At 38.3% G+C, this 16,375-nt stretch overlaps 1 long non-coding RNA gene across 1 annotated transcript; it reads left to right on the top strand.

Annotated features, from left to right (window-relative positions):
- Positions 1 to 464: 464 nt before the first annotated feature.
- Positions 465 to 14,367, top strand: LOC137096639 (uncharacterized). The gene is made up of 3 exons (XR_010909569.1): positions 465 to 526; positions 7,578 to 7,737; positions 13,928 to 14,367. It is a non-coding gene; the product is annotated as an uncharacterized lncRNA (long non-coding RNA).
- The last annotated feature ends 2,008 nt before the right edge of the window (positions 14,368 to 16,375 follow it).

The following is a 16,375-nucleotide window of genomic DNA, read 5'->3' as shown; positions in this document are numbered from 1 at the left end:
GCTCTTGTCATCAAATCATTTTTACAAAATGTGATAGAGGCTGACCAAATCTCCCTTTCTCTCTCCTATCTTTTTAATACTATCCCACCAATCTGTTTGGTCGAGCATGGGAGAGATTGTACACTCCAATAAGGGAAAGGATTAAGAATCTGGAAGAGTAATGGAAACAGATTACAGAATTCAAATCACTAGCTCACAGGTCACAGATGAGCTCTCCAAGCACATGGAAGCACTTTTGAAGGTAATCAAGAGAGGTCAAAACATTAAATTACTTCCCACCATGTTCATAGCTTGCTGCTGCTATATGAAAAAGTATTAAAGAGACCCGTTTTTCCTACTCCAGGCTATAACATTTTCCTCATTACAGAACCACCAAATGGAATTTCAGACTGAATTTGGCTTGAGTCTGAATACATTCGTGAACTTCACTTGATTTAATCTTAGGGTTATAACTGTGCAAATCTTTTTTAAGGGAGACAAGAAGCAAAGTCTAGCCATGTCAGAGAGCTGCACTGAAGATACACAGGTGTGATTTTCCCTCTCATAAATTCAGGGATGCTACTGTATATGGTATAGAATAATTGAGTGGTGTGATGTGAAAACTTAACAAGTACCAAATTCTTTTCTTATTTTCTTTAAAAAAGCTTTCTGTTACATTTTATCAATGATTTTCATTTTCAACTTGGGATTTGAAGATAAATGCTGTAATGTGTTGTTTCATAATGACTGGGAAGTAACTTTGAAAGAAGAAATATGAGTAACATAACAGTGGGTTGCATGCGGTTTACAATTAGAATTACTTCTGTGGATTGAGCTCTAAATATAAAGCCAGAGAATAAAAGAGCATGGATATGATATAACAAGGTACTAACAAGTTCCAACAAGGTACTAACAAGTTCTTTTAGTATTTTGCTAAAAGAAAAAAAAACACAGATGCTATTGGTCCTCTACATATTCCCTATCCTATTTTGCTGTGCAATATATATTTAAACAATCCTCCCCTTGAAAGGCTCTGACACACCTGTTTATTCCAGTGTTAATCTGGAATAGTCATTCCAGATTGAGAGGATCTTCAACAGTAGGATATGCTGTCTTTGAGTGAGGTTGAGCCTCCTTATTTGAGAGTTTTTAAGCATAGGCTGCCAGGAGTGATTTTCTTGTGTGTTCCTGCATGACAGCCGATTGGACTGGATGGCCCTTGTGGTCTTTTCAAACTCTCTGGTTCTATGATCTTTGATTATATAACTTTCTGGCTGCGAATAATGTCCAAAATCTCAGGTTCCGTTTCCTGTTAAGCTGTTTCCATCCAATCAGTTCCAATAAAGATACACAAAGATCAAGGTCAGGATCAGAGACTGTTTATTGCTCCTTTGGCCAAGGAAGAATGGCAGTTGAATTTTCTCAGATTATGCTTAACCCCTACTTACAGGCAAGGACATTTTATAAACATTTGAAGTAATAGACATTGCTGTGATTGGTACAAATTATTACCTATAATCTTATTAATTCACAGTAAATTCATTGTTGAAATAATTGGCATCTCTCTGATTGGTTCAAATTACAACCAGCAGTCTTATTGGTGTAAAACTTGTGTGGTGGGAAACTTAATAAAGTCCTTCATTAGAGGAATTCTTGAGTATGCCTTCTGTATCCACACAGCACTCCTTTCTGCCCATGGAAGCTTGTGAATATAGGAAACAATTGTTTCCGGAGCAGATAATGTTTGCTGATGGATATCAGGGATGGGAAGGGGAATACTGCATGATTAAAAAATAGTCTGATCTCAGTTCTAAGTCCAGAGGAAGGCTGAAGTGGAAATTCTGGTATCTTGAGCCCATTATGTTTTAATGTGCACTTATTTTTTTTTTTAACTTAAGTGTATTCTAATTGTTTTTTGTCCAAAGGCGTTGAATAGTTGCCATATGTAAAGCTGCCTTGAGTCCCCTTCAGGGTAGAGAAAGGCAGGATACAACTAGGCAAGTTACAAACTCTCAGTCTCAGAGGAGTGGAAAGTTTCCCTCTCAACAAATCTTGTCAAGAAAACCCTATAGGCTCACTTAGGGTTGGCCTAAATTGAAAATGACTTGAACACAGACAGCAACAAAAATCTTTTGACTCACTTTACTGATAATCCTGTGATTGGATCAAAGTTCGAAAAAGTTTGTTTGATTACCGAAAGTCCCCAGCTGGAATGCTCAGTTATTTTAGAGTACCTTTATTAAAGATCAGAGTATGGGGAAAGTGATTTTGTGGTACGGTCTTATGCTATTTCAGTTATTGTAATATGGAGCTGCCCTTGACAAGTGGTGGTCTAAAGAGCTGAATCCAGACTATTAATTGGGATATATAGGTAAAGGGTAAAGATTTTCCCCTGATATGAAGTCCAGTTGTGTCCGACTCTGGGGTGTGGTGCTTATCTCCATTTCTAAGTCGAAGAGCTGGAGTTGTCCATAGACACCTCCAAGGTCATGTGGCTGGCATGACTGCATGGAGTACTGTTACCTTCCTGCCAAAGCAGTACCTATTGATCTACTCACATTTGCATGTTTTCAAAATGCTAGGTTGACAGAAGCTGGGGCTGACAGCGGAAGTTCACGCTGCTCCCTGGATTTGAACCTTCGACCTTTTGGTCAACAAGCTCAGCAGCTCAGTGCTTTAACCCACTGCGCCACCAGAAGCTCCAAATTGGGAGAGATACACACACACACAAGCTTAGATACCCAGCAATGCTCGGGTTAGGTAATTTGTAACACTATTTATTACAAAAATTCAGTCTTTGCTTTTGTTTTTTTATTGATGCATCCATTAACAAATGCATAAGGATGTGGGTGAAGTACAACTCCTGACATCATATGTCAATTCCTTGTAGACTCTTCCAGCATTCAAAGTTGAAAGTATTTGGATATGCATGCCAAGTCTGGTTCAAATCCTCAAAATCAAGGTAAATCCCTCCCAGACCCCTCCAGTATTCCAATTTGGGCATATCAGATATGTGTGCCAAGTTTGGGCTAGATCTTTTGGGTTCACAGTGCTTTCTGGATATACAACTCCCCCCAATTAAGATGAATTCCCCCTAAATTCCCCCAGTATATTTTTGTTGGTCATGGGGGTTCTGTGTGCCTAGTTAGGTCCAGGTCCATCGTTAGTGTGGTTCAGAGTGCTCTTTGATTGCAAGTGAACTATACATTCCAGTACCTACAACTCCTAACTATCAAAGTCAATTCACCCCAAACCCCACCAGAATTCAAATTTGAGTATAGCAGGTATGCGTGCCAGTTTTCATCAAAATCTATTGTTGTTTGGGTTCATGGTACTCTCTGGATGTAGGTGAACTACAACTCTTATAAATCAAGGTCAACTCCCCCCAAATTTCTCCAGTATTTTTGGTTGGTCATGTGTGCCAAATTTGGTCCAAGTACATTGTTGTGGGGGTCACAGCACTGTCTTGATCCAGGGTGAACTACAACTTGCATTATATTGAATCAGACCCCCAAACCCCTCCAGTATGTTCAGTTGCTGATCAACTCTACTCTGTTTGCTGTGTGTGCCATTGAAAAGAGTAGGAAAAGGTTATGGGAGAGGCAGTGGGTGGGATCATGCAAATTCCACACCAATGGAAAGAGTAAGAAACACTGAGGTATCTGTGGTAGAGGAAACACATAAAATCTAGAATGAAATTGTTCCTGAATGAAAGCATTCAATTGGGTGGTAGACAGTATTGTGTTTGTGAAGGATATTGGCAGGGGTTGTCGGCTCTAATGCATGTTCATGGTGCTCTCTATAACCTGCAATGCCATTGCAGGAAGGGCCTTTCAGTGGCTTCTTGGTGGTGATTATAGTTCTTTGTGGAAGCATGGACCTGTCTGTGGAAGTGGGAGCTCCAACCACATACATATTTAGATCAATATAGATATAGATGTGTTATGTGTGTGTTTTTCTTTATTTATTGTGTCAGAAGCGAATACAGTTATAATGTACAAAAAAGACCACAAACAGAGTTGAAAACTTGGCATTATAATAAATTTTCTTTGATCAGAAGCTGGCCACTTGGAGTGCCCCTGGTGTCGCTGTGAGAAGGTCCTCCATTGTGCATGTGATGGGGCTCAGACTGTGGTAGTCTGTGGTTTGCTCTTCTCCACCCTCACATATCGTTTTCCTAATTGACATGTCTCATAAGATGTCAGAGCAGACTGTCAATCTGTCAAGAATTCACCAGCCCCCATAGGATCTCTCTCCTCCAGCACAAGAGCAAGACAGACAATGACCTTCCCTTCCCCTTCTCTCAATATATCATCAGTTAGGGCAAAAAAAATTCTAAACAAAAGTAATATCTTGTGCATTTTTTAACTAAGCAGACACAAACAGCAAGGCCGGAAGGCATGATGAATTTACCAAAAGGATGCAATAACATTGTCTTGTGCTTCAATTATTTAACAGTCCATGAAATGAGGCAGCAGGTATTCATAGTTTTGTGCTTGTCTTGACAGCACAGTTTCACAAAGGTGTAAATTTTGGTTGAGACTAATAAGAAAAATGGTTTCTAAGAGGAAGAGAAAAGAATGAATATTTCTCAGTCTTGCATGCAAGAACAAGACAAGGAAACTCTTTCAATGCATCATAGAGATCTGCTGGGAACAATTGTGAAAGGCAACATTTTGCAAGTGTATGCAGGACTCTTCCATTCACAATATATGCAGTTCTGAGGGGACATAAAGTAATAGAAGAGGATTTGTCCTGAAAAGTGGTAGATAATAGTGGAATTAAGCATGTATGATTCCAGAGATTACTGTGCAAATTGCACTGACATTCTGGTGAAAGCTTTTATTTAAGGATTTGTTAAAATAAAGACTCTGTGTGGGTATACAATTACTAGAGAACAAAGCAGCAGTGATGTACAAACATTTCACATTTCCATATCTTCCCCTAGATATTTGTTTCTGCAAGGCTTCAGTGTTGTGTGTGTGTGTGTGTGTGTGTGTGTGTGTGTGCTGCAGTAATTTTTCTGTTTTCCAAATGAAGAAAACAAATCAGTTGGCTGTTTTTACAAGCCATAGCTTACCATTTGGCACTTTACAAGAAAATCCATTACTTTACAATTCGTTATTGGATTGGCAGTGATTACCATGGCAGGCTTGGCAAGGATGTGTGCATCATCTAACTAGTCAAGCTAAATATAATTATGTAAATAATTGTTTGTTCAAAAAGATGTTGCTGTTGATCATAATACAGGCATTTCTCAGGTATATTGCCTAGATTTGTTCATGAGTTGTTGTAACAGGCATTTCAGTTACCATATATACCCATAAGTTGGGCTCATATATCAGTCAAGGGTAAGTTTGGAGGACAAAATTTTGGGATTTTGATATGACCCCATGAGTATGTTGAGGGTGATTTCACAGAGATCGGAAAGCATCAGCATCACCTTCTGGGGCCAGCCACCACTGGTTGCCACTGCCGTTTTCCTACCCAAGCATTCATAAAGACTAGACATGATGACCTGGTAGAGAGAGGCTAAAGAGGGTTAGTGCATCTTTTACTATTCTATTTACTATTTACTAATCAGAGGAATTGTTTCCTCTGATTAGAGTTGAGGTACAGTATTCACTATAGGTAAAGGTAAAGGTAGTCCCCTGACATTAAGTCCAGTCATGTCTGACTCTGGGGTGTGGTGCTCATCTCCATTTCTAAGCCGAAGAGCCAGCGTTGTCCATAGACACCTCCAAGGTCATGTGGCCGGCATGACTGCATGGAGCGCCGTTACCTTCCTGCCGGAGCGGTACCTATTGATCTACTCACATTTGCATGTTTTCAAACTGCTAGGTTGGCAGAAGCTAGGGCTGACAGCGGAAGCTCACGCCGCTCCCCGGAATCGAACCTGCGACCTTTCGATCAACAAGCTCAGCAGCTCAGTGCTTTAACCCACTGCGCCACCGGGGGCTCTAGTATTCACATATACCTGTGGATAAATCAACCCAGTTTTTTTTATTGGTTTTTGATTAAAATTTCTAGACTTATGCATGAACAAGTGGGGGTAGGGGGTGGGGTTAGGGGAATAGTTGTGATGGCGCGTGTGGTGCCACCTATATGTAGAATTGTTAGTTGCAAGATTTAAACTGTTGTATCATGCCTGTCTACTTTGTATATGTATAGTTGAATTTCATTGGTTATTTACATCTGTCAATCTATGTTGTTGTACACCAATTGCCTTGCTTCCCCAGCTCTTTTGTTTAGGCTCCGCCCCTTCCAAGGGAGAATGAAAGGTCTCTCTCTCTCTCTCTCGCCTTTTTTACCTCACAAAAAAGGCTCATTAGATGGACGTGTGTAAAGCTTGGCCCAAAGCCCCTGGTCAAGTCATTTCTTACCACCAATTCTTAGGTTGTTTACCCCTGAGACTTATGCTTTATGTTCAGGCCAACCTGAATGACATTGGGAAGTCTCAGTCGCCTTCATACCATTTCCTTTGGCACCAGAGGAAGGCCTTGTCCTTCAAATATAGGCCATTGGGACTTGGGGTTATGAGTGTTTTGACCTCATAGCCATTGAGAGAGAGGGAACTTGGAAGGCTTCTCAGCTAAAAAAAACTCCTTGGGCACAAAGACAACCAAAGACTGTTATGTATTTTTTTCTTTACCCCATTTTACCTCAGAAAGATAACTCTTTGAACAATAAAGCCTATTTCAGAATACCTATGGTGTTTTGTTGATCCTCAGGAGTTCCAGTTTCCCTAAAGGAAGGCAAGAAGCAATCCCCTGGGAAATAGTTGCCACGTCCTTGTCTTTTTTTTACTAAGAACTATAGATTCCCAGGCAGCGACGGCACAATAGTGGCTAAGTCAACAGATGGGTAGAGTGCATAGATGTGGTTCAATTCCATTTCTCACATTTACCCAATATGTGTTGTAGTCCGGCAAGCATCAGAGGATTTTTCTGAATGTTCAGAGAAAGAGTGGGATAATGAGCTTCAGAGAGCAGTGTCTGTGAGTGATTGGAGGGAAAAGCTGGTAGATGAAACAGATGTTTGGGATTCTTCAGCCTGTTCCCAGGCAACAGAGGGAAATGAAAGTACCAGTTCCCTGAAGAAACAACCTTGGGCCAATGGGAAGGTTTCAAGGGAACTTAGATTAGACCTGAGAATTTTAAAACTAGGGTGTTAAAAGTAGACAAATGAGATTGTCTCGGAGACATAAATATAAGGCTGAGAGGAGATCCAGGTGCATGAGACATGATGTCAGGTTGGCTTCGCAAACTTAAATTAGTGGGTTATTTCCAGGCCTTCTAGATGAGATAACATTGTTATAGGAGACTGTTCTCCTGTGTCTGCTCTCAAGCCCTTGGTTCAAGTATTCTCAAGTTTCCTGTTCTAGTCTATGCATGGGTTTCCTTGAAGAGTTTACCTTTTATCATGTTCATGGATTTATGTCTAGAGTACTGCTGTAGATTCTGGTTTCCTTGGCTTTTTGTTCCTTGTAATTTTTTTTATTACTGCTATTTTGTATTTTCTATTTTACTGATGATTTTAAAATTCCTTCCCTCCCCCCCCCCCTTTTTTTTATCTACTTTTTTAAATAAACATTTTAGATTGTGTTGCTGGACTCTGGTGTGGGGCTGGGTGAGAAGGTGTTACAGTGCTAGAGTGCAACAGAAGCCAAAGGTGCAATCATTACTTCTGCAACTCTCTTGTACCTGAAGCACTTTTTATTATTCTGTATGCGTGTGTTAGGATCAAGGCAACTTTAAGGTGAGTATGATTAATTTTTCTCATGTAGACAGATCCTCCGCTTTTTTTATAGAATAAACCACTAAAAGTTACTGATGACTGAGTTTCATAGAGCTACTATAAGATTAGTGCCCTGAGGTTGTAGTTTAAGGAGAACCATTGAAAATTCTCAGCCAAAGAATACCACTAGTGCAGGCATGGGTGTTTTGAACTTCAACTCCCTGAAATCCCAGTCAGCTTACTGGATGTTAGTAATGGTGGGAGTTGAAGTCTAAACACCTGGAGAGCCAAAGTTTGCCCCTGCCTGCTCTAGTGCCTCACCAAACTACATTCATCAGGATTCTATAGGAAGCAGCCAGGAATTATAGAGTTTAGCTATAATTGAATAATGTGAACGGGCTGGAACAAGCCCATCAAAAGTGAGAGCCATTAAATTTCTTTAAATTGTCTCAATGTGTAGAGTTCTAAGGAGTATGCTGCATTAAAATATATCTCTTCCTTTGACTACTTTGCTAAAAATCACATATACTGGTCCAAAAAAAATCACCTTGTTCCTTTTTCTAATGTGGAAATTGCAGCCACATGTATAACTGAACTAAGAGTGCACCCAACCAGAGAATATAATTTTACGTATTATTTATTGATAGATTGATTTGTATTCCACCTTTCTCCTTGCACAGAATCCAATTTTCTCTGTGTTTTTCAACAAGTATCCTTACTTTGATGATACTTGCAAATTTACATATATGCACACAGTCCACCCACATCAAACAAAAAAAAGAAGAACATTAACTACAAAACCAGCTACGTAGTTTATGTGTGGTTATTTGAAGTTCTTGTGTTTCTTAATATGTTAGAAAGATATAGGATATGACATGTAGCTGAATTAACATTTTTGTTGAATTTACAGGCATGTCTGCAGCAAAAGTGAATATATATAAAATAGCATTCTGTAAATCAGCGAGTCTCTTTCTGAAGCACACCAGGGTTATATCTGTTAGGTTCAGAGCCAAACAAGAATTTTTAAAAAAAACTCTAATTGTGTATCCATCTCTTTGTTCTGCATAAAAATCAAGATGTGGCTTTTTGAACAAGCGTTTGCAAAAGCAAAATAACTGACACAGAAAAATGGAACGCCTAGACAATGAGTTTTTAACCCTATCAACTTATATTTTATTCATTTGTTTAATGTTTATTATATGTTATATTTTTAATTGTATTTATGACATTGTAAGTATTGAATTTTGCCCTGTTAACCACCTTGAGTCGCCTATGGGCTGAGAAAAGCGGTATACAAATACAGTAAATAAATACATAAATAAATAAACAAACAAATAAATAATGAGTAGAATAATTTTCAAAATGAAATCTTTAATCCAATACATATTGATTTTGAGGTGTACAGGTGACTTTACTAGTGCCAATGCAAAAATACCATTAGTTAGACATACTTTGATATGACATTACAGTAAGCAGAGACACAATTACATATAATTTTCTATGAATCACAAATTGGTTCTGAATTACCCTACAGCAGCTAGAATTGAACATGACAATCATCATCATTGATTGATTGATTGATTGATTGATTGATTGCTACATTTTCCAGCCCTTTCTTATAAGAGCTCTTTAGTGTAGATAACAACTAAAATATGAATAGAAATTTGAAAACATAGCATTAAAACCATACATTTCAAATATAAAAAGATATAATACATTGACCAGAAAAATGCAACTAAAACAATGGTGTATATATGAAAATTGTTATGAGCAAATGTTTTCAGTTGGGGTCAGAATCATTGTTGGATGGAAGATAGCCAAATATCTAGCAGGATAAAGTACCATGGAGGGTTTAATCATCAAAAACAACATCTTGTGTTGAATTGCAGTCTTATTAATTGTATTTCCCCTTATGCCTTACCCACATCTATTCTGCATTGTTGACTGCCACTGTGGATAGGAAAACAAATGACAAAATGTCAGGTCTCATGCTTTCATACAAGGTAAAAAAGTAACATATGGCAGGCAGTTGTGGTGGTAACCCAACATTTGTCACAAACCCCAGTTCCCTCCTAAAATGATATTGTCATCATCAACAGAAATTCGACAACATCAAATTTGTAAGTTGTTTTGTCCTCAAAGCAAATGCTTAGGTTTTCAGTGTGGACTATCTCCACATCAAGAAACACATCAAGAGATTCCCAAATATAACTGCATTTTAAAATTGTTCCTACAAATTGATTGCCATGTTGTGTTTCATCTTGTATTTTATGATTGTTAGTTGCCTGGAGCACTATGTGTTGGAGACAGCCAGGTGGATAGAAATGCCATAAATAAATAATTTCCATTAAAAAAGTGGAAAAGCTTTCTGTAAACAAAGTAACACATTCCACAATTCAATGTTCACTTCACTATGCCCTCATTTTAATAAAAACCGAGAAAGGTAATGAACATCAATCTAAACTAAGCTAGACTGCCCCATTCCAAAATTGCTGCCTACAATTTTATAAACATATGCATAGTGAGGAATTTCTAATTTATAGAAATCATATCCTCTGTAGATATTGGGCATAAACAGGATGCTTTCCTAAAGGGTCTTATTTATTCATCCCAATCCACACCATTGTACTTCATTCTACCATCACTTCAAATTCTCATTCAATAAATCAATTTTATTGATTAGCCCTTTGGCCATATCACAATACCAAACCAAACAACATGGCTTAACAAGACTTGATTACACTCTAAGTTAAAATGAGGCACTTATAACAATACAGTACATAAATATGGTAAAACTGAATATATACATAATATTTCCTTATCACCCCTACAGTTCACCCCAATCAGCGCTGCATATGTGGTTCCCAAACATATTGTTTTATTTAATTACAGAGCTGTTTTATATGTTACTTTTGGGTCTTAGCAACACATAAAATATGTTGTTCTGATGTGAGATCCCCAATACATGGTCCGTTTGATATATGGACAAGGTAGAAGTCGCTCATCTTCTGATACAATTTACAACCAAATAATATGTATGCTATATCCTCAATTTCAAGTGCTTCCACAGATACAAATCTGCTCATTATAAGAGATGTTGTTAAATCTCCCATATCTGACCATTGTATTAAGTTGATCAAATCTCATTGATAACCCTAAGATTCACTATCTATATGAAGTACTGCCAGTCCATCCACAGGGAGAGGCAGGTAATAAATTTATTATTGCTATTATTATTATTTACTCCAGTTTTTCTGTCTACATTCTGTCTGGCATTTTAGATAATTTTACAGATTGTACTAGTCTGACAGTCAACCCATTTTTCATTCTCTCATCTCAATATACTGAGTAAGATGTAAAATTATCTTTGGAGAATTCTCCACTTTCATGTTCAGTGACAAATCCCAATCAGTTTGGGGAGAAGTTTGTCCACAACTGCATATGTGTCATCAACAGGAATATAAATCTCTGTTTATTTCAGTCTTTATATGCCAGAAGAAAACAAATTAAACACCTTCTCAATACTGGATGAAATTATGAACAAACTGGGTTGTTGTAGGTTTTTTCGGGCTATATGTCCATGTTCTAACAAACTATTTGCACAGGAAAAATGATCTTTGCCCAATACAGGGTTTTGTGCAATAATGGGGTTTTTTCCAAAGCAGTATTAAAATGTTACACCATCTCTGTATTTCTTTGTTTCCAAGTTTTCGGTTTTCATCCTCCCCATTAGCAGCACCTAAATTCTTCAGCATCTTTCCCATTTCTATAGTACAGTTAGACGTGAAGAAGACATCTCAATCGTAGAAACATATCCCATTTTGCCATAGTCTAAATTCAACTGGAGGAGCTGGAAAGAGACTCCTGAGGCACTTTAAGGCAGGCAGTAGGCAAGTTCCCCCATTAGCACTTCGGAACTTCAGCACTTAAGGAAAAGTCATCATCAATGTTCCATCTGGAGACCATTTGTAAGTGCCGTAGACTTGTTTGCACATACTCTCCCACAATCAGCAGGAGAGCCACTAAATACCTTTGAAATGATCTACTTAGTGCATAATCCTCAGGGAGAAAACCTATTTGATTAAAATGGGTAAAATTGCTTTTTTGACTCAAATGCATAAAGATCTGAAGCCATTGCAAGTGGCGAACTAATAATAGATGTTAGATGAATAAGAAAACAAAGCCTCTTGAAAGGAAGAATCACTTTATAGTAAGTTCTTCATGTCTTTCCAGGGTTACTGCATACCGCCAAATAATAGACATCTGTTTACCACCATACAGTGGGAGAAAACAAGCCTGAAAGTGCAGAGGAGGCAGGCACAAGTGAACCAGTTCCTTCCAGCTGGAACTAGGTTGTTACTATAGCAACACCCAAATGACAGATTTTTTTTAATGTTCAGAGGTCTACTGTGATAACAGAGCTTCCAGAATATTCCCCCTCCCCTTTCTGCCAAATGATGTGAAAGACCTGTTAGAACGCAATGGTACCAAATGCCACCTACTTATCGAGCTCATTCTTTTAAAATCGCCTTGATACTTTTAAATGCCGCATTTATTCCAGTGCTTCTAATAAAAGTTAAATGGTTTCTCCTTCCTATGCTACCTTACACTCTGAGCCAAAAATACTCCCTTTATGTTTTTAGATAGAACCACACTTTGTTGTCAAATTCTGTGGGACACAAATCAAGAGTCATACAAACAAAGCACACATTTCTTTTGCATTAGTTGGAGAAGTGCATATGAGTGTAAGTCAGTAAATAAAATGAATGTGTAAATGTCTGTAAGTAAGCAAAATGAACAGGGACGCATGAAGGAAAAAAAGGGGGAAGCCCTCAAAATATCAGAACCAAACAACCAATAGTGACAGATGTGGTTTCCATGTCAATGACGATGTAAAATTGGTGTGGATATCATTGTGAACTTTAAAGATGTTGTGGAAGGTACTGAATTCTATCCCTTCCCCCAATATAGCCCAGCACACTGAAGAGGGCTTTCAAAGCCAAAACCTGTCCAAGCAACAGTGGAAGTCCTATCATTTCCAACCACTGCTCCTTCTCTTCTACATTTCTGTGTCAAAGTGACTTCAGAAGACAGAAGTCAACCCCTTATTTATCAGAGGACAGCAGATTACTAACATTGTGTTCTGTGTTGTTGTTTTGCTTTGCTTGATATTTTCTTGTCTCACAGTCTCTGTTCCAGAGGGACAATGATACTTAGTGCCAAATGTGTCCAGAATCCCCCTAACCTAAATTGTATGATGAATAGTTGAATAGATTTCTCTTTAGTTTGAGAGAATCTGGAGAGTGGAAAGAGACCTTGGGTTAAAGCAGTGGTTCCCAACCTTTTTTTGACCAGGGACCTTTTTGACCAGGAACCACTCTCCCAACATTAGTACCAAAAGGATTATAAATCTGTTTTTGGTCAATTTTAGATTTGGTTTGGTTATTTGGGGTGCTGATTCAGAAAATTGCATTGGGTAGACCACATCAGCTCTAGTTTCTGACACAGAACCTATGCCATCTGTTCACACACACAGAAAACCATACTTAATAGTCTAGAGCCTTGGACCTTATTTTAGGTCTTGCGGCCCCCTAGTGTGCCGCAGCCCACAGGTTGGCAACCACTGGGTTAAAGACAAGGTTTTATACAGCAGTGACTCCCAAAATAGGAGCATGGGTTATTTCTATTGTATTCATAATTCCTGAGTGAGAGGCAGGAATCAAAGGTTGCAAAGTATAGGGCTCAGATTACAATAGAGTTTGGTGGTTGAAGTGCTTCACCTGGTCCATTAGATACAACCTTTCTTGGTCTAGTTCAGTCTAGTTTACTCTAGTTCATCTCTGGATAATGTCCTGCTTAGAATGCTGTAATGTCCTCAATGTCAAGCTATCCTTGAAGATGATTTACATTCGGAAGCTACAACAATTGCAAAATTCTGTAACTAAAGTAGCAACCAGATTACCAAAATCTACCATGCAAAACCAGCCTTGAATTCATTCTCTCCAAACTTTCACAGTTGAAAAGTGGGACATGTAAGGCTAGAGAACATTAGAGTGTAGTCAAGATGGAAAATGTTATTAATAAGAAAAAAAGACAAGCTAGGAGAGGCTGCAGTAGTTTGCACATTCCTGGGTATACTAGGAAGGGCAGGATTCCCCCCTTTCCTCTCTCTCTACTGATTTAATTTTTGCTCTTTGATCCTCGTTTTCAGTAACTGAAGAAAGCCAAGGACAAAGGTCGATAGTGGGAAGAGGAGAGAAAGACTGAGTCATTGTAAAGGCAACTGAAAGTGTGTGATGGCAAGTGATTAAACAGGACTGTTCCTGCCAAATCCGAATACGAAGATTTGCACAATGATTGCAAGCGTGCTTGTGCTCTGAATTCAAGAAATGGATGATAACATTCAAAACCCCAAATACCTTGGGACCTTATTATTTGGAGAAGTACCGTAGGTCCTTTTTATATGTCTGCATAAAGATTTAGGTTTGTTGAAAAGGCTCTGTCTGCCACTAGTGGCTTTTGTTTTAGTGAGAACTTAAAACATAGCTTCTTAATAAAGCCTTTGAGGCATTGATAATTTCAAATGTACATGTGCATGGTTTTATACTACTGTATAAATATATCTTAACTTGTAAAATGGTGAAATAATTAGAATTCTGCTTGAAATGAAATATGGTCATATATAAATATTTTAACTAATACAAAATAATGATAATGGGTTTTGCTTTCTCTTATACATATTGACACCAGACTAATTCAAATTGGACCTCATTTGACCCTTTGTTGCTATTCCCTGTTTTGCTTTTGGAGAAGGGAGTTTTAACTGTTAAGCCATTTAAGACTTCTTTTAGATTACAAAATATTATTTTTTGTTTTCATAAGGTGGTTCATAATTGCAGTTGCTGTACTTGAAAAATAGTTCAAAAAGTCATTAAAATATATGTAGGAGGTAAAGAAACCCAGTTTCTGTAGAAAGCCAGACATGTAACAAATGTCTACTGAATGAGGCTTTGGGGGTGGGAATATGAAAACTATCTGTTCTAAGGCAAGTTGGGAAAAGGGAAGATGAGTTCACAATGTAGAAATTAGAAAAGAAAAGAAAAACCCTTAGTGCCTGAGAATCCAGTCTCCAAGGGAGAAAATAGCTGAAGTGAAAGCTAGAAAGCTAGAAGCTACATTGGCAAAATACTAGGATGAACTCAAAGAAAGTGCTTCATTGCTAGTATTTGGCTTAGGTAAGAAACAGTCTAGACAAGGCTTAAATGACAGCATGTTTTTCATGTTATTTTCACAGTCTAATTGTTCACCTGCCTTACTGCTAAAGTGGTAGAAATACCATTATATTAACTGGTATTGAGATGGATGCTTGGATTTTCACTCAACACCTGATTACTTTCCTGCTGTAATCAGGTGTTGAGTGAAAATGAGATGAGATGACTAGGCTGGTAAAGGGATCCACAGACGAAGACCCCAGTGTGATCAAAAACAGTGTGGGATGTTTTTATTAGAGGCAACTGGATAAAAAATAAATAAAGGCCATGATGGTAGAAGACCACAAATGAGGAAGGTTGAATAAAGGGATGTTAGCTTGAACTCTGCTTGACCTCATTCTTGTGGCTACAGAGCATACGTTTTTGCAGTTCACTTGGGTTTCATTATCCTAAATTATTTTATGTCAATCATGCTACTCATCCCTGACTGTGTGCATGAGGTTTGCTTCACAACAGTGGCCAAAGAAAGTGTAAAAATGAGACAGAGTGTCTGGGGAATTCAAATTTTTCTTCTTCCTCCTCCCTTGCACGTGAATCAGGCTCAGATTAGCAACATGGGGCCAATGATGTCTGAAAATAGAGAAAATCACTTTGAATGTGGGGCTTCCGCCTCCACTTTCCTTAACAGTCCTTTGAGCTGATGTCAGTTCCATTTTTGTAACCCACATATGGCATAAAACAACTTTAAACAAAATAAATAGATTTGAGAGCTCTCTGGTGGCAATCAGGAATTTTCTCTGTGCTTGTGGAGAGCAAACAGGTGAAGAAAGCACATTTCTATCTGCTATTCTATCAGGAACATTCTGAATGAGCTTCTGTCAGTATTCAAAGAGTAGCAGCGGCTGCTTCTTCAGACTTTAGCATTCATGTCACACTTCCTCTCCAGTCAGCGCAATTCACTCTGGGCCATGTGTCCCCTTTTACAGCTTGTTCTTTGAAGGACTTCTCGTTTACTTCTTGGCATCCTGACTCCATTGCCTGAGGCAACGCTACAATCCTTGGGGGAACCTGCCACCATTTAGAGTATTCTGCGTGTATGTGGATGGGGAATCTTTAACAGAGAACATACCTTTCCTTTGGAAACAATTCCATTTTAATTTAAACTGACACAATGTCTAGGAGTAAAGATCTGAAGGAAATAGACAAGGAACATCTGATAATAGGGCTGTTGTCATACTGGCTGAGTGTTTTGTCAGTAACAAGACAGCAACTGCAATTGTGGTTATTCTGAAGGCAGAAAATAAAATATTGTTGAGGGGAATCAATCAGAGTACAGGCTGTCATCATATTCCATTGGATATATCAATTTCATCTTTTATACAAGGTGGATGATGCAGTGGTTTGAGTGCTGGACTTGGACAATGGGAGACCAACCATGAAAACCCAAT

The sequence above is a fragment of the Anolis sagrei genome, chromosome 3 (genome assembly GCF_037176765.1).
Source record: "Anolis sagrei isolate rAnoSag1 chromosome 3, rAnoSag1.mat, whole genome shotgun sequence".
NCBI lineage: Eukaryota > Metazoa > Chordata > Lepidosauria > Squamata > Dactyloidae > Anolis > Anolis sagrei.
Note: the sequence above shows the minus strand (reverse complement) of the source record. Positions and strands in the feature narration are given on the sequence as shown.